At 35.8% G+C, this 26,076-nt stretch overlaps 1 long non-coding RNA gene across 1 annotated transcript in view; it reads left to right on the plus strand.

The window, feature by feature from the left end:
• The first annotated feature begins 1,569 nt into the window (after positions 1-1,569).
• Positions 1,570-26,076, plus strand: part of LOC141438363 (uncharacterized) — a 319,118-nt gene continuing 294,611 nt past the window's right edge. Inside the window, exons 1-2 of the long non-coding RNA XR_012452478.1 lie at positions 1,570-1,649; positions 12,941-13,093. This is a non-coding gene — a long non-coding RNA (uncharacterized lncRNA). The remainder of the gene's footprint in view (positions 1,650-12,940; positions 13,094-26,076) is intronic.

Genomic DNA, 26,076 nt, shown 5'->3' on the forward strand with positions numbered 1-26,076 from the left:
AGAGCTACAGTTTCCCGCGGCGTTGAAGTTGTTAGCTAAATCTACAACATCTCACAGTTTTCTTCTTTATTTTTCCTTTTCCCATGACTATTTCTATGATTACATATCTAGCAGCTTGTCCTACAAAAACATCAAAATATAGACTGTTGTTAACACTTCTTTGTTCTTTTCAATAAAACGCAAAACGCAGTACAAGGAGGTCAAAGCATTTTTCACTTCTCTGTTTTTTAGTTAGATAGGTACTCATAATTGAACATAAAATATACTTCCAAATTATAAATACCTAATATCCACACTAAAACTTATGTTGTGCATAGAAATAAATGGAATACCTACCAAAAATTCTACAATGATTATAAACAAATTTAACCAAATGAAGAAGAAAGCAGGTGTAGTGTCGTATCTGGAAGTCAAGCAACTGGCCGAAGACCGCGCTGAGTGGTGGTTAGTCCACCGATAAGAGCGTAGGTCTTAAATTAAAAAAGAAGATATTATTTTATTAAAGTGACGTTGGTAACTTACGAAAGCAACACGGTGCCTTAAAACGTTATCACGATTCAACACCAGTACCGGAACAGCTCGATTTTCACCGGGTTGCCAATTTTTTAGATGATGTCAGTTATAACAACTAAATGTGAGGTGTTGCGTCTGAAGTCGTACACGTACCTAACTCACACTTCTCTCACTCTCCGAGTGCAATGAAAATGTTCACTCCATGCCACTGTTCAACACTTAGCTTTATTTGGTTCATTATACTTTGGCCGACTAGCTGAAGCCGTTAAACTGTTTGCACGGAGTGACTATGGCTGTAAACATACTGGTTAAACAGAGCCCGCGGTTTGCGGGCAGCTAAATGAAGGCAGTTCCCGCTCACGCATGGAAAAATCACGGGTCGGAACATGCGGGACACTAGCTTTTGAGGCAGGTGCAAGAGTAATAAAATAGTAAAACGATAAAAAGATAAAAGCGTTAAGGGGACATACTTAATAACTTCAAACTTTTAGATTCTAACTAAAAATTTAGAGCTACATGTAAAAGACCTATGCTTGAGATCCTCAAAAGTTTTTTTTTTACAAAATAACAGGCTGCAATGGTGTGTGGTTGTAAAGAGCCCTCACGAAGCCAATTTTTTCGCACTTGTCCATGATTTTTTACTTTTATCCGATACCTAAGTACATCCCAAATTACGGAGTACTTATTTTCACAAAGTAAATTCCCGTAAACAATAACGGCTCAGTAGCCTGACAATGGGAACTCAGCGAATGCCATTTTCCAATAGGGTACGGCCATTGAAAAACCTGTCCCGTGATTATTTTTGGCGCGAGCGAGCGAGGGCCGGGCGCGGCAGTGTGGGTCGCAGCCTCAACAAGAACGGTTGCCGGCACAACCCCGCACCACACCCGAAGTTGCACCGAGTCCCATCTCTCAAATAAATCATTAATTCAGTTTTAAACACCCCATGATGCTCTTTTGTTTTTATTATGAATTTTCCGAGTGATTTAATTGGGAGACAAAGTAAACTCGACGCGCGCGGTATTCAAAACTTGTTGAATTTGTTTTAGCTACCACTGCCAGAAAAGTAATAATTAGGTTTAAATAGTGTAAAATTATAAATTGATATATTGCGGGCGCAGCTGACAATAGTATAGGTATGTATTTATACTTCTGGAATTACTGTAAGTTGATGTTACTGGTCGTAATTTTTCCTTTTTGGTCAAAATTTTACAAGGCCTTTTCCCGCTATTTAATCTTCCAAAATGTTATTCCTTTTCCAATAGTGTATTGTTTATGTTTTTATGTACGAGTAGTTCATATTGAAATATTCGGGGATCTACAAATATTATTTATGTTACATTGGTGTTTATAAAATGTTATTGACTTATTTATTACTTGTGTTACCAATATATAAACAAACATATAAATAAAATAAAAAAACCTAAAATTTCTGAAAGTGGCTCCGAAGCGGTAACGTTTCGTATGCTCTGCCCATTTCGGGAATACAGGCGTGATGTTTGTGTGTGTGTGTGTGTGTATGAACAAAGGTAAATAAAATCACATCGTTATTCTAGATCATTATCCAATGAAATTATGAATACTCCTTAACAAATTTAAATTATCAAAGTATGTCGAAGCCGATTAATACCCACTTTCATAAAGAGATTTAGTACAAGACTTTTTTTAATAAAAAATCTTGGTAATCTCCGTTAAAGTCGATTTTATCGAGTGTTCACGGCAAAGATTACCAATTAATAAAAAATGTTTCCACGAATAACCTCCCAAGCTTTTTCATAATAATGCGTCTTTTAATTTTAACTGCCTTAACAAAACCGTTACATCCGAAAACAAAAGATCGCTCAATCTCGAGTATCCTCATGGTGAAGATAAAACTTCCCTTGAATTTTCCAAAAAACGCCGCCAACAGCACTTTTGCATCACAAATTTACATTAGAAAGAACCTAACAATGTTTTTAAAAACAAGTGCAACAAGGGCGGGCTGATTTTCATGTAGAACGTTTGTTTAGAAAGCTTTGGGCGCGCTTTCCGTCGGCCGACGGCCGACGACTAGAGGGATGATTAATGGTTCCTGTGAAGTTTATCAAGGAAATACATTATACTTTGAAAAGTACCTACGCCGAAATATCAACTCATAAATTATATCGAGATTTCCAAATTACATATCAGCTAAAATAGGCAGCATACACATTTTGAATTTTTGTGCAGGTTAAGAACATTACTTTGTCGTTCCAATTGTGAAAGAGTTGAGTTTAAGTACAAAATGTTTGTTTTCGTATTTTCTGTTAAGTTTGTTACTTATTTCAGTCAATATATTGCACAGCAAGTATCAATATCTCTCAATAGACCGTGTAGTTTCATACCTCCTTTTGTCAATTTTGCCATAGAGAATTATTTAAATTAAACCTACTTAACTCAACTCCGTTAGCATTTAAATACGAATAGGTACATTTTATTATAATAACTATATTATTGCCTTACCTGATGAGTGATTTTTCGATGTTTCAAAGCAATTTTTGACATTAAAGGAGACCTACCTCGAACTACATAAGAAATAGTGCTCGGGGCAACTGAGCCCGATTTTATTTTTGCAACAATGATGAACGGCAACATCAAGGAATCACCCAGTTCAGCACAATGCCTTACTCTAAAGAATTTCTTCCACCTGAGCCATTACTGTAAGTTTTTTATTCGCAAGAACGTCACGAACGCGGCTGCAAAAAATATCGAATAACTGTAAGCTATGAGAATGATGACTATGTTGAATTGCGCTGCTAGAAGCGCTGCCTGTTTGCCATAATGTTAATCGTAAACGAAAATAACGTTCGATACGTTTTAGTGCGTCAAAACTTATGCCAGACTATAGAGGCACGTTTTTGACAGTTTGTAACGCAAGGGTAGTCTTTTTAACTCCTTTTCTAAGACAAAGATATCCGCTTCATTTACTATTTACAACGTACGAGTGGATGTGAAATGTGCCTTTGTAATCTTCCGGGCTGCTTGTTAATACTGTCTGCACTATTACTATCTTGTAAGTATATTATTAGTCCGTGTATATACGAAGGTTATTTATTTATGCCGCAAAGCTTTTATTGTTTTGCTACCGGTTAGATAGCTAAGTTTTCCTTTTGTCCGTAATAAAGCGAACTGTGACTAATGCCGTGCGAATTGGTTGAATCATTGTGGTGCTCGTTGATACATATCTGTTTGTTTGTTTCAGTAACTATTATACAAGAAAATAAACAATATAAACATGCTTCAATTGAAAAATCATAAAAGAATAACTTGACAGTAAAATAATGGGAGTATTTTTTATATTACAGGGCCTTTACACTGCGTTTTTTAAAAGCATCGTCGACGCGCGTTTGTACCGATTTAAACGCAATACTCGTACATAAAAGGGTTGTGTGGCTGCTCTACCCATGGAAAGAAAAACGCACTATCAACGCGCATTTGTAAAACACGCGTGGACGGCACGTTTGAAAAACGCGGTGTGCTATATTTTTGTGGATTCATAGATATATGTTACTGATTTTAAAAAAAAAATATTACCTACATCAAAAACCAAAATTGCGGACCCTTTTCCCAGTGTAGAAAAAACTTATTTACTGTCATTTGGTACAAATGGGAAATCGTCCTCTTGAATTGACTATTGTTAAATTTGGACCAAAATGATACTATCCAAAGTAAAATTTTGTCAAAATGTAATTGTGCTGAAAAATATTTACAACCAAATTTATTCTTTTGCTACTTAATTAAACTCAAATGGAATATTGTCCATTATAAATTGGGAACAAAATTAAATAAGCAACCAATTCACTTAGTGAATGTTGTCTAAATCAAGGCATAATTTAACTGAATAATATCTATGATAATATGTAGGCCCAAAACAAATTATTTCGGGTGTAACATATTTACAATTCGTCATATTTCTGAGTGTACGTAAATACAAGTGGTCGTTTTTTTTCGGCATACATCAAATTTGACAATTTTACCATGGGAAAAGATTCCATTTTCGACGATATTCAGTATGGTCAATTTTACTTGATGATGTATATCAAATTGTCATTTTTCTGTTCTGACGTATAATTTAGAGTTGTGCATTTGCTTTAAATGGCAGTAAGTAAATCCTCAGATTATTGAAAATTGTGAACCTCCAGAAAAATTGAGAACTCCAAACAGACTAATTGAGGACCTCCTTTTTATGAAGTCGGTTGAAAATTAGACCATTTTTGTTGTTTTCGAATATCTGCTGAGTCCTCATGTGACTATGAGAAGTATGCAGCTACGGAGCGAATGAAACAACCGACTTACTTGGAAGCTAATTTATTACTATTATTACTAAGCGTTATAATTGCCGAATGACGTCGCGCGCGTTTGTTTCGGTGTTCGAAACGAATACACATCAGACTGTCTATAACCGGACCCGGATAGCCTGTGGTTGGAAAAACTAACTAACTGGGTTCGATTCCCGGTCGGGCCAGATATTATGTATGAAAATTACGTTTACCGATCTCGAGTTTTGAATGCTTAATTTATCTTCAAACGTATGCCGGTACCATGGCACAAGGTGTCAATTTGTCCACAGTATATTATTACCTAGTATTGGTAGTATGTACATATTTATCTTATCAGATTAATTATTTTAATGAATCACTGCCATCATCGCACATTTTCATATAAATTACAAGTTTTTTTGGGACACTACGAGTATTTCGCTGGTTTCCAATCATTGAACAAACACATAATTAAAAGTCTTAGTTGTGTTCCAGTAATTATTTGCCTTACATTTTGAGCGTTCGAGTTTCAATTTAACGTTATAATAGAACCGATTATTAAATTTTCTGCTGTATCTTCGTTTATTTATGCACAGCGTAAGGCGCTGTTTACACGATGCGAGTAAAATTGTTAGGAAGCAATACATTGCGGGGCCGCTGAGTTAACGGTATTAAGCAGCAACAAGTCATCGACCAAGCACCGCAGTGTACTCGTAACACTCTATCTGCTCGCATTGTGTAAACTGGGCATAACTTAAGCGGATTACTGTCACCATGACTTTTATTAATTTATGAGCCAGAATAATTTGAATCGCCATGCTCGAAGATTTTAATTCAATTCAAAACAATAAATATTAGGGTGCTGAGAGAGTGGTATCGTTTTTGACGGCCATCTATATTTTTAACCGACTTCAAAAAAGGAGGAGGTTCTATGTTCCAATGTTTGTATTTTTTTATGTATGTTCACCGATTACTCGGTCAATTGTGGACCGATTTACAAAATTATTTTTTTTCTCGAAAGAATATTCTTCTGAGATGGTCCCATTGTCACCAAGTCAAGATCTGATGATGAGATCTAGGGAAATCGAGGGCAAAACTCAAATTTTATAGGCACACCTATGGCGATTTTGGCATTTTTAGCATTGAGGTAAACATTTACATTCAAAAAGTATCATTTGGTAACCGGGACCTGATGAAGAAGACCGTAGATGACTAATCAAAGCTGAGTTATGCTCGCTCGTCTATAAACGATCATGATTAATATATATAGCGACTAAGAAGAAGCTTTAAGTTAATGATTTTTCGAACTGATCTGATGCTGAAGCCAGAAGGTAGGCAATGGAACTCTGTTATTAAACAACGTTACTAAGTCGTGTTTGGGCTTAATGGAATCGTTGTAAGATGGACTTTGGCTACGAATCACTAATAACTGAATAATAAAAAATAATTCGAATAAAAAAAGAATTTTGAAAATCAGTCCACAATTGACTGAGGAATCGGTGAAAAAAAATACAATCATTGGAACATAGAACATCCTCCTTCTTTGAAGTCGGTTAAGAATAAGGAATGAAATTCTCATCTAGAACTTTATCTACAGGTACTATTTTTTATTAAAACAGTGATCACAAACTAGTCTTGCAGCGCTGCAGATCCGAACTATTATTTCATTGAAACTAAAGGCATTCTTTAATCTTTATTTTTAGGTTTTACTGGATACTTACACAACGGATGTTAGTGGCGAAAAAGGTCAAAATGTAATTCCACTACAACACCGTTGTCAACGTCTATGGGACATATAACTCACCCCCAAATTCCACATAAATCAACGTAATATATTCATTTCAAGTCAGTCTCTCTGACAATGGCAATGGTAGAAGTAGTATATATCTCGCCCATCACAATTGCTTTGTGCCTCCACAGCATTAACCTCTTTATTTGCTACGTCCAATTTTTACCTCCGCGATAACAACTGGAGTGGTACACTGAATTGTTTTTACCCACGTCTAGTCCGACAATCAGTTAGGTTAAAATAATGACGCAACACTACATTAATGAATCTTGCCGGTAATCTCAGATAAGGTATCGCTTGAGTGCGTACAGCCGATAGTATGTAAATGGGGTAGCAGCTGTCAGTGAGGCAAAGGGAAACCATTTTTATTTCCAGCCAGTTTCTTAGTTCTTTGGGCAGATAAGAATTACGCTAAGAAATAGGTAATACCCGTAGGTATGTACTCAATGGATGGTGAAACAGGGGGTTAGGGTCTGTGTGGACTTATCCACTCGCTTTACCCGCCGGTTCACGCCGAGGTTCGTCGCTTCACCCTGGGTACTGTAGTACCCAACACTATTTGGACGTCGCTTTACCTTGGGTACTATAGTGTCCACGACAGAATGAGTAGTCGGAGCTCACAAAATGTATATCTTATTTACTTATTCTTAAGAATAAAACGGCAATTAAATTTCTTGAAAAAGCTACCCACATTTCGGCTGCCAAAAGGCGTGGTGAATCAAGGGTATTTTGGCCTCTGTCACGGGTGAAGCGATGGTTTAGCTCAATAGGTTGGGTACTATAGTACCCGTAGTAAAGCAAGTGGGTATTGCCTAACCTTCTGATGTTCGCGCTCGTATTCACCATCCCTCTACCCTCATCCTACACCATGTGACGGAAAGAAGTGGTGAAAACGATCTTGATTTTAAGTGTGTTAGACAATAAAGCAGAGGCCTAGAGACGACGAACGACTAGAGAGTCGTTGATAAATATTGTGACAGATATCAGCGATGATACGTCAGCGTGTTTTGTCCGAATAAACAGAAACAACAACATAAATAAAAAAAAACATAGATACATGGACACGAATGTTGCGGGTTAAATAAAATCTTGTCAATAAAGGAGAGAGCCCAAGAGCAAAATTTTGGACTAAGACTTTACAATCTAGTCTACAAACGGAATGTTTCGTCAATTCCGCAATTAATCAGCCAATTAGGCTCTAAAATTAACTTTTACCCTTGACTAGTGCCCTTTGACTTCTATCGTTCTCAAGAAGCTACTCAACGATAAAGACCAGTGTTACTGCGTGGCCATCGATTACCTGGAGGTTTTACTGTGACATTAACTTTTATGTTCAGGCTCATTTGGTTTAACAACTGTTTTATTTGAACTCTTAATTGACCCAACGTCATTTTAAAATTAGATTGGGTAGGGATGGGTTGGAATAATATAATTTAGGTTCTTACCTTAAAAATAGTTAAATTCGCTTTCGGTACTTATAGTTTGTTTGATTAGGTCGATAAGTTACGTCTTTCTTAAGTAAATTATTATAGCGGTTTTAACAGTTTCCTGAGAAGTGCTGGATAAAATATCGTCTTCAATGTCTGTGATCTGTGATTAATCGAATATTGAAATAGCTTTAATGAATCATTTAACAGACTGGCCAGGTATTAACTACGAGTAGTTTCAACCAATCAGGAAAAAAATGGTCAAGTGCGAGTCGGACTCGTACATGAAGGGTTCCGTAAACAGTTCAGTAAAAGTTTTACTCAGAATTCTTCTAATATAAGTTTTTTTTGCTGACTGTACTTTATGCCCCTGTTTATTAAAGTACTCGTCAAGACAAATCAAACGAGTCCGAACTCGATGCGGTCGTGTCGCTTATCACAGAGTTCCTATGGTCACCCGCTAGCTAATAATATTAGATTGTCATCGGATTTATACATGCGTGAAAAATTTCAGCTCAATCGGTTGAAGATATCCTCTTCAAATTATAGTTGAAAGATTCCACCAGAGCAAACATAGTTACATTACACTGAAAATAAATATAATGCTTGTAATACGTTCTTGTTATAAAAAAATCATTTTGATTAAAAGTTTTTTTTGCCGAATACATAATCTGTGAAAGTTTCAAGTGTCTAACTTTTACGGCTTAAAACACCTAGGTATAAATTAGGTAACCAATATTTTAAAAACATTTAAGTTTTTATTTATGAAGTACATGTGATCACGGAGTAGCAACGTAAACGACATGATACAAAACAGTTAACACATTAATAACGTTGATAGTAACCGTAATTAAAGCAAAGAGATCATTAACTGGTCCCAGAAACAATCACCTAAATAGGGCTTTGTTTAGGAAAAAATACGATTAAATATTCTTATCACCCACTACGGTAAAGTATGGACAATAAACATGGATTGATTATCGCTTTTCCTCACACGTATTCCCTTGTACGTACTCCTGTCCAGTGGCGTGGAGTGAATATTTTTGGTAGGCATTAGGCAACCCGTTTTGCGAATATTAAATCATAGCTTATAAAACTAAATTAAGTAAAGCAAAAAATCCGACTGCCTTAAGAATGTTTAAAAAACCTGTCAAGTGCGAGTCGGACTCGCGCACGAAGGGTTCCGTACCATTATCTATACTTACAATATTAGACATTAGCAAACAAAGGGCAAAAAATCAAATTTCTTGTATGGGAGCCGCCTTTAATATTTATTTTCATCACACTTGCTCGTAAACAGTGTCATAACATGCAGGCTACCTTGGTTGCAACCCCCCAAATAAAACCCTCGACCTTAATGTGCTTGTCATGAAACCCGTGGTCGGTAAATGAGTCATTGCGCGTACACATTTTCTTGTCATGAAGCCCAAGGTCGGTAAATGAGTCAGTGCCCGTACTGATGGCGCTGCGCGCGCTGCTGCAGGACTACATGGACCACCACATGCACACGCACGTTGCGGCGCATGCCGAGGGAGGTAGAGGGCGACGCTGCCAAGAGCACAGCCTAAGGTATCGCCAATATTTGGAAGAATTATATTTTTTCTTTTACAAATATAAAATTTTACTTGCAAATGTGATGAAAAACATTGTATGTCGCACGGGCGGTACTAGAATTACGAACATCGACTCATTAAAGCCCTCAGTCTTCGACTTCGGGCTTCTAATAGACTCGTTCGTAATTCCTTATTTACCGCCTTTAAGACACAATGTACTATTATTTTCATTTTATTTTCTTAAAGTGATTATACAACTAAATATTCTGTGAACATTTCAAGCGTCTACCTGTTGCCGTTATTAATATCAAGTAAAAAACGGCAAAAAATCACGTTTGTTGTATGCCCCCTTAAATATTTATTTTAATCTGTTTTTAGTATTAGTTGTTATAGCGGCCACAATTATACCTATTCTGTGAAAATTTCAACTGTCTAACTATCACGGTTCATGAGATACAGCCTGGTGACAGACGGACGGACGGACGAACAGCGAAGTCTTAGTAATAGGGTCCCGTTTTTACCCTTTGGGTACGGAACCCTAATAAAAACTGTAATGGAAAAACAAGTCAGAAGGGCTCTGAGAAAAAGGTTATTGACACTTTAGGGTAAATCAGACGAGCGCAATTTTTTATGTTTTGAGTTTTTCCGTTTGTTGTTGTTCTGTCGCGTAGTTTCGGTTTCGTACAATGTGTACAATTCATTTTGAGTCGCTGTATATGGCACAAACTGAACCTTTGTTTAAAACCGAATGCCGCAGATAATACGCGACCGATATATTATGCGAACGCACGACTCAAAAATTTACGCTCGTCTGGCTTCACTCTTATTATATAAAAAAAACACTTGAATCAATTATATTGACCAGGTAGGTAAATAATAGGCCACTTCATCTACCAGATTTCATAGATTTTAGTTTAGTAATAAATTACTTAGTGCCCCCAAAAGCACAGTTCGCTTTTGCGACAGACTTAATTGACAGTTATTAAGTAACCTTTTTATGACAAAAGCTTTTGACCGCCGTAGTCTGATATATAAGACAAAATGTCATATAGTTTCGGTGTAGGTGGCGATACGAGCACGTACGAATGAAAACGTCATCATCCATCATCCCAGCCTATATACGTCCCACTGCAGGGCACAGGCCTCCCCTCAGAATGAGAGGGCTTGGGCCATAGTTCCCACGCGGGCCCAGTGCGGATTGGGAACTTCACACACACCATTGAATTGCTTCGCAGGTTTGTGCAGGTTTCCTCACGATGTTTTCCTTCATCGCAAAGCTCGTGGTAAATTTCAAATGAAAACGTATTGGCGGTTAAAAGGTGAAAGGTAGCTTTGAATTAAATTTCACGATAGAATATTTCCAATGTAATATAAACATTATTGCTAGAGTATTTGTCCCAGCGTCAGTCCGAAGTTCATAATAACCGCAAATTTCGTAATGGCATTTATGACACTCGTTGTTTACGACTTCTGCGGTTCAAATTGGTACCAATAAATGACGGAAAGTATTTGAATTATTTCGGTACTTTGTATGTAACGACGGAATTGAAAAAGTTGAGCCATATACAGGATGGCACATAGATCTGTCAGTATGGGCAAGTCTGAAACTATAAGACGTGCAAAGATTTGTTCTTATGAATCATGGCATCGATTTTAAAGACAAGAAAAACTGCATACATAAAAAAATACTCGGTGGAATCGTACCAGAGGACTTATTGTCTAACACATGGAATTACAATCGTTTTCGCCACTTCTTTCTGTCATTACGGCACAATACGAGGGTAGAAAGGAATGGTAAATATGATAAGAACATTAAGCTCGGTTTAGACTTGCAAGAAAAATCGTGCAAGTTGCATTACAATGCGAAGCCGTAGAGCCGCAATGTAATAGAACTTGCACAATTTTTCTTGCAAGTCTAAACTCGGCTTTAGACAATACGGCCACCAGTCGTGTTGAAAAATAAATCTTACATATTTCTATAGAGATATCGACTGTGTAAGTTATAAGCTGTTAAATGTTACTATGAAACATGATACTTAAATTTCATATCCATTGAATCAGTTAAGTAGTTGTTCGAAATTACGTATTTTTTTCTTTGCAACTTTCAACTCATTCAACTGCGTAAATATTAGTCTCTATGATGATGATCGCATTGCTTTTCACTGGTTTCGCAGCTTGTTTCATACACTGCTTTCTTAGGTGAAAACTTATTTAATACCACTCAGGAAGTTCTGCTACAAAGTATTTTTTACAAAAACTTATTATTAGCAGCGGCGGTTCCACGTCCTATTCGATGAGAGTAAACACCGTTTCGTATAGGTATATACAGAAGTAGTCAATACATCAATGTTGTTTGATCAGGCCTCGCAATGCAACACGATTTTTGACCAATATTTACACACTATCCTGATTCTCCCTTTATACCATAAAATACAAACATCTCGGACCAATATTTAATAATTAGTATCCATGTCTCCACAAAAGAATCAAAGAATCTGATAGATAATACGTAGCCTGAGCTCCTAATATGGTGTAGCTAGAAATTGGTAACAAATAGGATAAAGTGTGACAACAATTTATAGAAGGAAATTTGGCTTTATTCAGCTAATAAAATTAACAGTATAAGAAAATTGAGTTAGATATTTGAATGTAAGAAATATAATAATTAAGTACCTCCGTTCCGTACTTGATTCTGATCGTACCTGAATGAATCAACAGGAAGAGTGTTCATTTCAACTAAGTGTGTAGGTAGGTATACTTAATTGATTTGTCCCCATACAAGAAGACACAAACAACAAAAGCCAAGAACCATTAATTAAAAAAAAACGTCACTATGTTTACACAGATATTTGAGACTGACTTGGCTATAATAAAATAAAATAGTCACTCCTTGTAAACGAAACCGGCCAAGAGCGTGTCGGACACGCCCAAGATAGGGTTCCGTAGCCATTACGAAAAAATGAAGTAATATTTTGTACGGAATCTTCCAAGTTTGAGTATTAGTTTAATGAATATTTTCACTTTAAAGTTGAATATTTAGCAAAAAAAGATCACTAAATCGAAAAATTGTTTTGGAAACCTCTCATTGGTTTTAAAAGACCTATCCAACGGTACCCCACAATATAGGGTTAGTCGTGAAAAAAAAACACCCCCACTACGTCTATGGGAGGTGCCATAATATTTTTGTTTATTTTAGCACTGTCGGCGTGACTGATACTTATATTCATGCCAAATTACAGCTTTCTAGAACTAACGGCCTCTGAGCTTAGCTGCGGACGGACAGACAGACGGACAGACATGGCGAGACTATACATGGGTTCCTAGTTTACTACGGAACCCTAAAAAGTAGTCCGCAGCTAATATAAACTCTTTTGCTTGCAGGTATACAAAGTGCACTTCAGATCGTATGCATGTGTGGACAGTGTTCATAATATGTGAGTGTGCGCGAGTGTGCTCGGACGGCGGTGCGCGGGCGCCATGCCGCTAAGTTGACAGCGGGCGGCCGCGCCTCACGCCGCTTGAAAACTCAAACAAGTAAGTTTACTACCCTATAGAACCATTAAGAGCGTTTATACCTGCTGAGCTGGCAACGTTGCATTTTTGATAGTTTTTCTCGATTATTCCATAAAAAATAAATGAAAATTAAAAATGTGGTCTGATAGAACTGTTCTTAATATAACGGGTGTGGCCTGTAATACGCGCAAAAAACAAAAGATTCAACATAGATTGTCCTCGTCAAGCTGAGCAACATTAGTTCAGTGACTTTTAAAAATAATGGAGTCTTTGAATTTTCGTTTTTTCATATAAATTAAATACTGCTATCAATGTACGCCATCCTAGAACCCAACTGACGTCGCCTGGCAGCCTACAAAGATCAAGCATTTTGCTTTACATTGCTTCTTCGAATAAACTTAAAAGTGGAATAAAAATTAAAAAAAACTAATTATTTTTAAAGTCGCTGAACTAATGTTATTCAGTTTGAGGAGTATGATCTATGTTTTAATTATTTGCTCATATTACAGGCTACACCCGGTATAAGTTAATGTGTCTAACTCCAATAATTAGTGGTGATAGTCTTTTATATTATTTAAAAACGTACAAAGATTTATTAACGGTTTTTAAAGAAAATAAATGTCTATCACGCATAATTATTGGAGTAGACACATTAACTTATATATTTAAAACAGTTCTATCAGACCACATTTTTATTTTTTATTGAATAATCGAGAAAAACTAACAAAAATGCAACGTTGCCAGCTTCCAGCTCAGCAGGTAAAAACGCTCTTAAGGCGAGAATATTTGAGCGTTTTGACCCCGTGATCCGTCTAGCGACCTAAAAACTTATTGGGACATCATTTAATTATCAAGTATTGGCACATGTTTTTTCCAGTATTAGTTCCATGTCACGTCACTCGTCATTGGCTCTCATTCCTGAACTTTGCGGCGCTTCATCTTAATCATTTTTTATCTGTTTGACAAAACCAAAGTTAAAACGCAGAATATACTCCTTTATGCAGTGCGAAAAATATCGTTTGATTTTCATCAGTTGGTGGGCATGCGGTACGAATTTAAAACATAACAGAACAGAACTTAATAATAAGGTGAATAGAAATGTCACACAGACCAAAAACACTACCAAGTGTATCTAGAACTAAAAATTTATATATGTACATGTCTCAAATCTGTAACGAAGCTAGGTGCTCAATAAAATATTGCAAAGATGGGATTCAACCAGGATTACAGGGTACCGTAATCAACTAAAACCTATGAATACTCCCAAAAGCTATGTTTATTGATAGTGGATTGTGGAAGAAAATACACACGATACCATTTCTATTTCTCTTTTTATAAGTTCTGTGGATTTATAAGTGATCTACCACATATTTTAATATACTGCAACTATAGCCCAACAACTTCGTGCGCTACCGTCCCTAGGAATGAGACGCGGTAGCGGGGGCGAGGGAGCACATCAATATCAGCATGTGATTACACAGGTACATAGATAATTTTGCCGAAGATATATCTAAAGATAAGTAGTAACTGTTTATGAGACCTAGAAGTAAAAGCACAATAGAAGTGCTTAAATTAAAGTTTCTTTATCAAGAGAAGGAAATAGAAAGACGGTTAAACCTTTTGTTACTTTATGACAGTAGTGTACCACTGTGAAGTTTTTCGCTGAATCACGCTTTCCGCGAAAATATCTAAGTCAATTCTTTCTTCGGGATGATGATTTTTTGTGGCGATTTGAAGACGACGCTGATGCCCTGTATTTCCATCAAGTTAGGGTCTTTAATAATTTTTTAATTGTAGTCTACAAATAAAGTGGCTTCAGAGACGGGTTTTGCCAAATTAATGTGAAGAACTATAATTGCGTTGCGCGCGGTTTTACTCCCCGCTACCCCTCCGATCCCCGCTGACGTCTATCTATAGTGTACCTCGCCCCCGCCACCGCGTTTCATTCCTTGGGAGCGTCGCGCACGAGGTTGTCGGACTATATAACACGCTATTTCTCGCACTGTCTTAAAATCCATTCACAGTTAAATCGATTCTTGAGTTGAACTGCTCCTCATTTGATTTTAGTTGCGGCCATCGAATTGCAAATCAATACACACGTGTCAAAACTATTCCCAAATATTTAATATTTCAGCAAATGGTCAAGGTAGTTTTACTAAAGGCCCCTGTAAAGGTCAAGGTCAAAGGTCAAGGTTCATCAAACACAATAAATAAAACCTGAAAAATATTACTAGCGTGTTCAGTTAAACTAATGCTACGCTATGCTAAATATCCCGCATCGCAAGAGAAAGAGTGGTGTAATGTAGATAGCCTTTGCTTAAATTATATAGAAGCAATAAAAAAATTGTGTACACTTCATACTTTAGAGTCGATTTAATCTTTACAGCATGAACTCTTAGAGAAACGCCAAAGGCTACTTTACATCACCAAGTAAGTAGTGTATGTTGTGTTATTCTTAATTGGTTGTTGGGACTGAAACAAATATTAACCGTCAATGACGAACAATAAAATGAACACAATAATTGTTTAATTCTACGAATGAAGTACAAAAACCTAATAAAAGCCTTTCAGCTACTTGTCACGTATTTTAGGATTTCGTGGTCCTACAAGGAAACCTCCTTTACACATTTTTTCCCGTGCGTGGTATGGTGTATCAATGCAGGTTTCCTCACGAAGTTTTCCTTCACCGCAAGGCGCCCTGGTCTTTTTGGAGTTTTTATAGAATTCACTGAATTGCGCAGAAATATAATCCTTCTTAAAGGAACTTAATCTCAAAGGCAAATAAATACATACTCGTATATAGCTTTTTAGCTTGCATGATATTTCTATACCAACTACTTATTATTACTCGTATTTCTGTATTCAGAATTCCTTTTCATTCATGAATCCACTTATTTTTACTTCGACTAGTATTTTTTCAACATTCTCAACAATCAATTTAGATTAACACGACTTTAACGCCAAATCATGACTCTGTGAGCTTATAAGCTATAAGTCGTCGGATTTACGCCGATAAGTGATATCGTTGGCCAAAGGTAAATCGCGATAACAAACACATAATGTCCCGCTCTGACTCTTTGGGTATAAAAAGGACACAATGCGTGACTTACGGAAATAGCCTAGTGAGAATCATACTGACGAGAGGATTACCGTGATTGAGTCAGATGTATTTGCGTATCCGCTATGTCACCAAACTGATCATTTATGCACCTTGCTATATTTTGATAAGGTATACGAATGGCTACTGCAGTAAAGTGTGTTGACGACTGAGTTTTTCGGAGTTCATGTGCGAAATTACATTTGAAATTTACCATGAGCTTTACGGTGAAGAAAAACATCATGAGGAAACCTCCACAAACCTGCCAAGCAATTCAATGGTGCGTGTGAAGTTCCCAATTCGCATTGAGCCCACGTGGGAATTACGGCTCAAACCCTTCTGAGAGGAGAACTGTGCCTAGTAGTAGGACGTATATATAGGCTGGGATGGGATGATGATGATGATGATGATGATGATGATATCTACGTTTAGGAGATGTCAAAAAAGAAATTATAAAGTCCCCCAGTGTAAAGTTATCATTCCACATATACAGAAAATTGACATAAAAAGTTGTAGGTAAAATAGTATCACAAAGGCGCATCCCGTCTTAAATTATTTATGGCACCACCACACTACACTGACGCCTTTGAACTTAAACCAGAGCTCATATCAAATCAAATATGTAAAAAAAAAATCGCATCCGGTTTAAAATTTCATTCCATTCCGCACTCGGGTCGATATGAATTCAACAAGGATCCAACAAAATGAGACCCCATGTTATTAGCGGCTGATATTGCTCGTGTCAATTATCGTCGAGCTCCATCAGTAGTCATCTACATGGCTCGTATCGTAGCGCCGCTACGAAATTGACGTTCACGCAAGCTACGGCGTAGTGTGCTTCGTAGACTGCTACGGATTACCTCGGCTCAGTGAAGGATTTTAATTTGAGGTGCAGATTTCTGCTGACAACGACAAATATTTGTTGCTGGATATTATTGGATATGGAACGCAATGTTCAACTAGATTTCTATACCGGACGCGTATAGAATTATCGATTTAAACAAATTTAAATAGGGATGACGACTGGGTTAAAACTATAAATATCATTCTATTTAGTTCGACAGTTAGATTATGGAAAAATATGGGACACGTAGTTTTTGGTTCATCAAATTATTAAAAAACGACAAAGGTATAGATCATCAAACTTCCGGAGTGGGGTATCGTACCGTATAGTGATATAGTGACTTCACTCGAATTTCTAAGCACTTCACGTCATTTTTGTTTGTCAAACAATAGAAAATATACGTGCACAATAATTTTTAATTATGTAACTGACGGACTAAACAGTCTTTTAGTCGTCTAACCAATTGTATTGTAAAACACTTCATTGTATTATAAAAACACATGAAAATAATAGGTAACCCCTTAAAAGGATCTCTTTCAGTTAACTTTTAAACGATTAAAGTAGCAATAGCTTTTTATTGAAGCATTTTGAAATAAGCCTTTAACTGTGGTTTTGTTTGCGTGATAAGATCAGCAGTTGTTTCAATTCAACTAGATGTAACGACTTTCCCAAGGCATGTTTCAAAAATTAAATCTTTTTCAATGAAGAATGACTACCTAGCACGATTAATACTAGTGTAGGATTTCACGTGTTCACGTGGGATTGTTTCATTTTAGTTAGTTTAGTGAGAATATCGGAATCAAAGTTTTCTAGTAACACTAGTGCAGGCAAACGTGTTACATATAATTTTGTAAAACATTGTATCTATTGTTATTTTGTATTGCAAATTATTTAATAAATTATCTTATCTTTAAAAGAAGTTTATGTATTATTTCCGACATTCAGCTACCTTTGTACCAAATTTCGCCTAAATTCGTCCAGCAGTTTATCGTAAAATAGTATCACACAGTACACTCGTATGTACACAGACTTTCGCATTAATAATAGTTTAGTTTATTTATTTATTCAATACATCATTACATTATAATTTACATAAATGTCAGTTATAAGAATTTGTATTGTTAATTTGTATTTGTATTTGTGTTGTTGTTAATATAAGTAGGATTAGTAGATTTTTGATACTTTAATGACACTAGCTAGAAAACAAAACAGAAACATTATTGCTTTTTCCACCGCGGTCATTCTCGCTGTCCATAAAGTCTATTTAAGTGACACGAATCGACAATGTATTGAGAATCGTTGAGCGGCGCTGTGTTACATTGATTGGATGACCTGAGAACGGCCTTTCTTTTGCTTGCTATAGCCATAACTATAGGTAAGAAGCAGGGTGTGACAGAGAAGAGGTGAAGATAGACTTTGGGGATTTTTATCACAAGTTTTCATTTTTAGCTGTACCGGGTGGGCCCATAACAGCAGCAAAATTAAATCCTATTTATATTATAAATGCGAAAGTTTTTAAGTGAGTGAGTGAGTGAGTATGTTTGTAACTTCTTCACGCTGAAACGGCTAGACAGATTTGGATTAAATTTGGTATGTGGATAGCTGGACATCTGGAATAAAACATAGACTACTTTTTATTCCGATATTCCCACGGGATAGGGATAAAATCTCGAAAAGAAGGATTTACTAACATTTCATACCTGGTGCCAAGCAATTTACTTACTATAAACTCCTCTAAAACTACGTATATGATATTCGTGGCTAAAAATAAAAAGATAGTGAGTTTTCCACCGCTTAACGTTGATGGTGACGTTATACATCGCTCCCACCAAGAAGAATACCTCGGCCTCTATCTCGATGATAAACTTAGTTGGATAGCTCATATATCTCACATCAAATCGAAATTAACTTCCTTGACAGGAGCGCTACGTAGAACTGTTGGTTGTATTCCGCAGAATATTCGAATGACCATATATAATTCATTGGTAAAACCTCACCTGAAATATCTGGTTGAAGTGTGGGGATGTGCTGCCAAAACAAACTTGATGTGTCTTCAAAGATCTCAAAATAAACTAATCAAGGCCTTGTTTAAATACAATCATCTCATAAATACTAAAACACTACACGAAAAGACTAAACTTGACAACATAAAACAAATATACACTTATGCAACTTGTATCCTCATAAAAAAAAACTTACTAATAAATACATACACAAATTGCTTTCATAAAAAGAACCTACAAACATCACTTGAGAGATACAGATAAAATTAAACTAATAAAGCATAGGACTGGATATGGTAAGAGGAACATTCTATCAGAGGGAGCACGACTATATAATGACCTGCCTGTTGAAATTAAAAAGTGTAATACATTAGGCATGTTTCAAAGTAAACTTAGAGATTATATTCGTGTTAAGGTAAATTAGATGTTACGATTAGCTGGAAAATCTTACTAAAGATATTATTTGTCTAATTTTAAGCTCATTGTAAGTGAACATTGTTCTTTATGAGTAATAAAGTCTTTAAACAATGTAATTTGACGGATTTAACTTCAATGAAAACCATGATTAAATTTTCGGGAATTGCCACGGGAACTTTTTAAAATCCCGAAATTTCAATTCAGCTGCTAGATCTAATGATTTATGTGTGCGAAGCCGCGGGTGAACACTAGTTAAAATATTTAGGGCCTGTTTCACCACTCGTCGACTAAGTTTAAGTAACGGATATCAGTGATACCGTCTCTGTTTGTTTTGTCCGAATAAACAAAGACGGCATTACTTTTATTTGACACTTAAAGTTAGTCGACAAGTGGTGAAACAGGCCCTTATAGGCTACTTAACGACTAGACGACTAGTGCGTTTAGACTGTGAAGGAATAAGATTTGATCTGAACCCTATGGAAATTCAAATCGTTTATTCTCTAGGTGAATAGGCCGCAATGAGCTCTTTTACTCTTCATTTATTTTTAAACTACCAGCGCTTCGGAAAAACCATCATTGCCAAGTAGAACGCGCTGCAAGAAACTTGGCTGAGTCATTTTTTTTCAAAATAAATGATTACAAGTAATAATAGAAACCACAGTATAAAATTAAAGAAAATAAAACCTTCTTAACAATGTAACTGAACGATTGATCAATAATTAACCGCGAGTTTAATTGTTGGTGAAATCGAACCTTGTTACCACCAAAGTCTACAGAGCGAAATCCTACTTCTTTATTCAAAAACGCTTGTTAAGCTTCTGTTAATTAGTTTGTCTTTATCTGTTATTATGGAATTTCCCTTACTAATTATGAGAATTAAAATTGAACCATAAAGTGAATGAGACTGCCACAGAATCCGGCAAATTAATTAAGGAATAGCAAATATTTGTTTTCGCTGACTGTACTTCTTGACTGCACTTGCTTTGTCATACTAACTACTCTTCCATACAAAGTTAAAAGTAGATGCCGTTAATTGTTAAGAAGTTCAACGGAACTTGTGGAGATGATCTTGGCTGGACCATCGGAATACCAGATTCAACAGGATACCAGAAAGTGGTCAATTGTTTGTGAATTTCTAGGAAGGACAAACTTAAATACCATGAAATTAAATTAAAACTTGTGAAAACCTTTGCTTCACGACTTAATATTCGACCTGTTTATTCACTATTATTAATAATAAACGCTGTAATCATGACCCCATAACCTATTCACGCAGCTCCATTTGCATTGATCACCCACCTTGGTAATTACGACGGCTTGATATTAAATTAGTTGACATATTACGGAATATCATATAAGACAGTCCTAGCAGGGTTAATTAATTAAAGGAAACAGATATCCTAACCCTGCCGTCGCTTTATGTTTTTGAAATAATCATGTATGTTAGGAAGAACAAATGTGATTTTCCCACTAACGTCGATAAGCCAAAGGCTGCTAGAAACACAGGGAAGCTTAAAGTTCCATCTACAGACTGGCTAAAACCAAAAAGTCTTTTCTGGGAAATTGCATACGTTTTTATAATAAAATTCCAAAAAATATTATAAATGAAACGGATACAAAATTCTAATCTATTGTCAAGAAGACGTTAATATCAAAGGCGTATTATAAAGTAATGATTATATCATGGACAGGGATATTTGGAAATAATTCCGATCCGCATTAGCGATCCCTTCAAATAGCGAACCTAGTGTGTTAAAAATAAAGTTGTGTTAAATACTTGTGATGTATACATAATCATTTAAGTAAATCTGTTTTAAAAAAAAATATATACCTCGTTGAGTTTCTTGCCGGATTCTTCTCAGCATAGGTTTTTTCGAACCGGTGGCAGATTTTTTTTTTGACATTCATAAGTGCTTGTTGTGGTCTAAATTGAATAAAGATATTTTGACTTTGACTTTGAATACATTTTGGATTATGCCAAGTTTAGAGGTACGGGAGCCAAGACAATATTTTTTAAGTTATTTTGGCGACACAGAAACTTATATTAATAAACAGAAATTCAAGTAAATTATTATGAAACTGATCGCATTTATATTACTTTTAGTATATATAGACGGCGTCTTGTGTCCACTCATACTAATACAGACTCATGTGGTACAGTCAAGTGCAAAAATATGTATCTGTTATTCGAACCATTCAAAATATGTTCCCACGCTTTATTACGTTCAAATAAGATTCTGTGCTATGTAAGAAAGAATTTTTGTTTATTAATATAAGTTTCTGTGTAGCTTAATTTTGAAGGGTTAGATAATAAGTCCATATTTTTGCACTCCACCAATCAATTAACGTATTTGATTTTTAAAAGATACCAAAATGCCCCCGTAAAATGGTCCCGCAGGTTTTGTATACATAGTAATCAATTTGTGTGTGATTTAAATTGATTTATTTGTTGTTTAGGTTTCAGGGATAAAATCATGAATCCTATTGAAAGCCTTTATTTCAATATCTGACTAGTGCGTCACCGCTATTTCCTCCCTATGGCTATTATTCGGAATATCTCTACTTTTCATACCTATTTAACATAATTCTATACTGCTCAAAAGAAAATAAGGACCACGTGAATTTTATGGGTGAAACGAAAATACTAGTATACATATAATTCTTCTTGTCTAAAATGGATTTATTAAATACAAGATAACACAGTACAATTACTTTTCATCCAATTAAATGTATTCAATTAAAAACGCAAACATATTTTTGATTTCATTTTACCGGTGAAATTTAAGTGGCCCTTATATTCTCTTGAGTACTTAGTATATGAACGATGAGCATAATTATGATGCCCCATAATATGGACGTATGTTAGATATCGTCATCAATTTTCCTTCATTAAGTACCTACATAATGTGATATTATAACTATAATGTTTCCTTGATGCTATAGCAACGTAACAAAATCCTCCCACCTCCCGTATTATTATTAATAGTATGAGTTGCAGAACGTAATTATACCTCGTTCCACGGAATGCAACTTGATAGTTTGCCGGAAGAACCTGAATAATAGCAATTTTCTGTTAGTGAATAGTAATAATTTTCACTTCTCATGCCCGTAAAGTTTGTATTTCGTCCCCTTACAACCAGAATCGCTTATCTGCATGAAATGTAGTTTCGAGAAAAACGCATTTAAAGGTTTGCATGCTCTAAAAACCTATAAAAGCTAGTTATACTAAAAACGTCTCTGTGTTTCTATTTAGATAATTTATCCCTTAATAGGATAGGGCTATGTTATTTACTCTATACTCGCGCCGAGTGGGTTAAAATAAGGCTTTTCTTTAAAAGGTACTGCAGATAAGCGATTTTGCCTGTAGACACGTTTTTTTTTATCTTCTAAACTAGCAAGTTTACGCAGATATATTGGATAAACTATCATTTTCAGTCCATAATTGAAGCATTTTTCGCCGAATACAGTGTTAAAATGCTTACATTTTTATACAATTTAAGTTTTTTAGTTAAGTCTCAGCGCAAATAAGAGGTATTGGCTGTAAACAAATCGGAATTTACCTCTTAAGCGCGCTTAAAAGTGCAAAATATTTCTAAGATGTTTTTGACTCTAGGCTTTTTTTCTGTTTTTCTATCTTATATGCAATGTAGCATTATTCTGTTTTGTTTTTATCATTCAAAGACATATAACTTGTATTTTTCGAAAGAGTTCCATCAATCTATTTCAACAAATAGGTACCAAATAGCCCAAAAATATAAATAAATGAAAACTAGCGAGCTAAAGTCTTAAATATAGTAGTATATTTCTAGTATATGTGAGATATATTACGTTATTCCTTTAATATCATATGTGCTGTAATACATTTAATTATGGAACTTTTGATTATATGCATACAACAAAAACATATTTTATTCAAACATTTTAATAAAAAGGCACTTAGCGTCTCAAGGCTCAAAGTAACCACTGAAACAGTCATGAAAAAAGAACCGTAATGGTAATAACCATCAGTCTTCTTCTTCATCAAAACGATAACGAGCATGGATATTCAGGTTTTGATGAACTAAATAAAAACATAGGTATAACCAGATCCAGCAGACCGTCGAACTGAACCGCGAGTGTCATTTAGATACCTACTATTTACTACTTCGTATCGTAGGTACGTCGTATCATTAGCTTATCACGGCATAAAACATTTACGTTGTCACACATTTTCATTGTTCTTGGCTTAATATTTGTATAGGTAATATTTTTATCAATTTACGACATGTCGTCTGACTTTTGACTTTTGATACCAGGCCTGTAACTTTGCAAACCAACCGTCGAACAAGACAAGGCAACAGAAAATCGAATCCAACTCTGTTGAACCTCTTTCAGTAGAGGAATTTAAACTACCTGCATTAAAAAGCGATACACTAATCCACTGCCAATAAGCGCAGCTAAAAAAATAAAGATTTAATGACTTTTTTACAAAAAAAATGTTATACCGAGATTCACCATGGCTGGTTGCACTGGCCTGTGATGAAGACGTTATTGAGCGTGTGCCGGACGTAGTCACAGCTGAGACAAGCAGTGATGAAAAATACCTTAATGGTAATAATCATCAGTCTTCTTCTTCATCACTGCTTGTCTTAGCTGTGGCTACTCAAACCCGCCATGGATAATTAATATTACCTAAGCCAAGAACAATGAAAATGTGTGACTACGTAAATGTTTTATGCCGTGATAAGCTTTTCATTGATACGACGTACCTACGATACGAAGTAGTAAATAAGTAGGTTATCTAAATGACAATCACGGTTCATTTTGACGGTCTGTTGGATCTGGTTATATGTTTTTCTATAGCCGCGTATCCATTAGAGCAGCCTCAGGCCGAGCACCGCGAGCCGAGCCATATTTTGTCGGTTTTTTGACCGTGCTCAAAGGAGCCTCAGTCTGAGCCGTGCCTTTGGCAGCGTCTCCACTTGCGCGGCCTCGGAGCGAGGCAGCCGCTCGGCCCGAGGCTGCCTCTAGTGGATACGCGGCTTATTTAGTTCATTGAAACCTGAATATCCATGCTCCTTATCGTCACCTGAAAAAAAACACTAAATTACGGCAAGTGAATCGCTGTTATACATAGATCTGTTCACTCACGAAGGCGCGCCCTCCACAGCTAATTATTAATGTACACGAGAAAACCTCTTAAGTACTTTAACACTTGTCTTAGTCTTAGTGTGCGTGACTGACGGTACGCTTGCGACTGAAGCCACGAGGACAAGTTCGAGCTACGCACACATAGACTTGTCGTACGGATACGTTTAGGTACAATTACAATTATAGAATGTGGAGGGGCAGACTTTCGTTAGTGAACAGATCTATAATTACCTAAATAAGTTTTTAAATTACTTATTATGAATCGTGCTTTCAAGCGTGTACGAACCGACTAAGCTAGCCTACACAAAGTGCACACTACTTTACAATACAGCGCGAAACGTCTAAGCGATACTTAAGCGATTTGGGCTGTAAGCGCTTCTTATGGTCGAAGCAAACATTGTTACAAGCAATATCGCCTATATTATATTTAGTTTGTTTTTCGCTGTTGCAATAATTGAAATATAAAGTAATGCTCAACAGGCGAAACCTACTAACATTATTTTAGCACTTTTAGGCAGTACTCAAATTGCATTTTTATTTAAATCTTAACATTCCAAAATCGCTTGTTTGATATTAAAATATTTTTGCTGTTGTAAAATAAAAAAAATGCTGTTTAACCAACGCGTAGTTGTTTTTGGCTGTTGATTTTCTTAAAATCGGCTTTAAGTGAGCTTAAGAAAAACGTAACTCGGTATTGGAGTATCGTACAGTAAACGGGTTTCAACAGCATGTAGATCTTGGAAAGTACATTCTAACGATATACTTAACTCAGTTTTGCCCAAAAGTGACTTTAAGCGATTCTGGTCGTAAGGGGACGATTTATGCTAGATGAAGATGACAAAAAATGACTTTTTTATGCCATAGTGTATAAAGTAAATTCTTCGTCTAAGATCAAGATAATCAGACACCAACAACAATGAAGAAAAATAAAAGGTCTAAATGAATTATTGACTGTTACGGTTTATTTTCCTCGCAATCAAAGTAAAAAAGTCTATAAATTTTTAGGTCACCCGAAAGCTCACAAACGTTTGTACGTACGTAGGACCTTTCTCACTTAATTTCGCTATGATTTCTTTGGGCAGATATGAATATGTGACATCAGTAGCTCAAGGTTCCACCCTGGTACGTGTTTTTTTTTGACTATTACCGAAATCAAAAGGCCTTCTGTCGAAACTTGCCGAAATACTTAGAAATCAAGAGTTTGGTTGCACAGAATTAATAATAAAGAGGAATTGAAACTGTTGTCATGTACATTTTTTTCGTATTGTATTTTCCGTCAACTCGGTTGTTTTCATAGGTTTTAGTACATCCCAGTCTTGAAAACGAGTTTCTTTGCGGTGGTTTCTTAACTTTGTTTTATTATAATCAGTTAAGCCGTTTTTAATATAATGAAGTTTAAAATGAATATGACGAGATTTTTCATATTTCTAAGTTGGTTAAGATATTATTTAGCAGATAATTTAGTTACAGATAGAGTAATATTATATTATGGTTTGATAAATTGTGTAGTAAA

This window comes from Choristoneura fumiferana, chromosome Z (genome assembly GCF_025370935.1).
Source record: "Choristoneura fumiferana chromosome Z, NRCan_CFum_1, whole genome shotgun sequence".
Lineage (NCBI taxonomy): Eukaryota > Metazoa > Arthropoda > Insecta > Lepidoptera > Tortricidae > Choristoneura > Choristoneura fumiferana.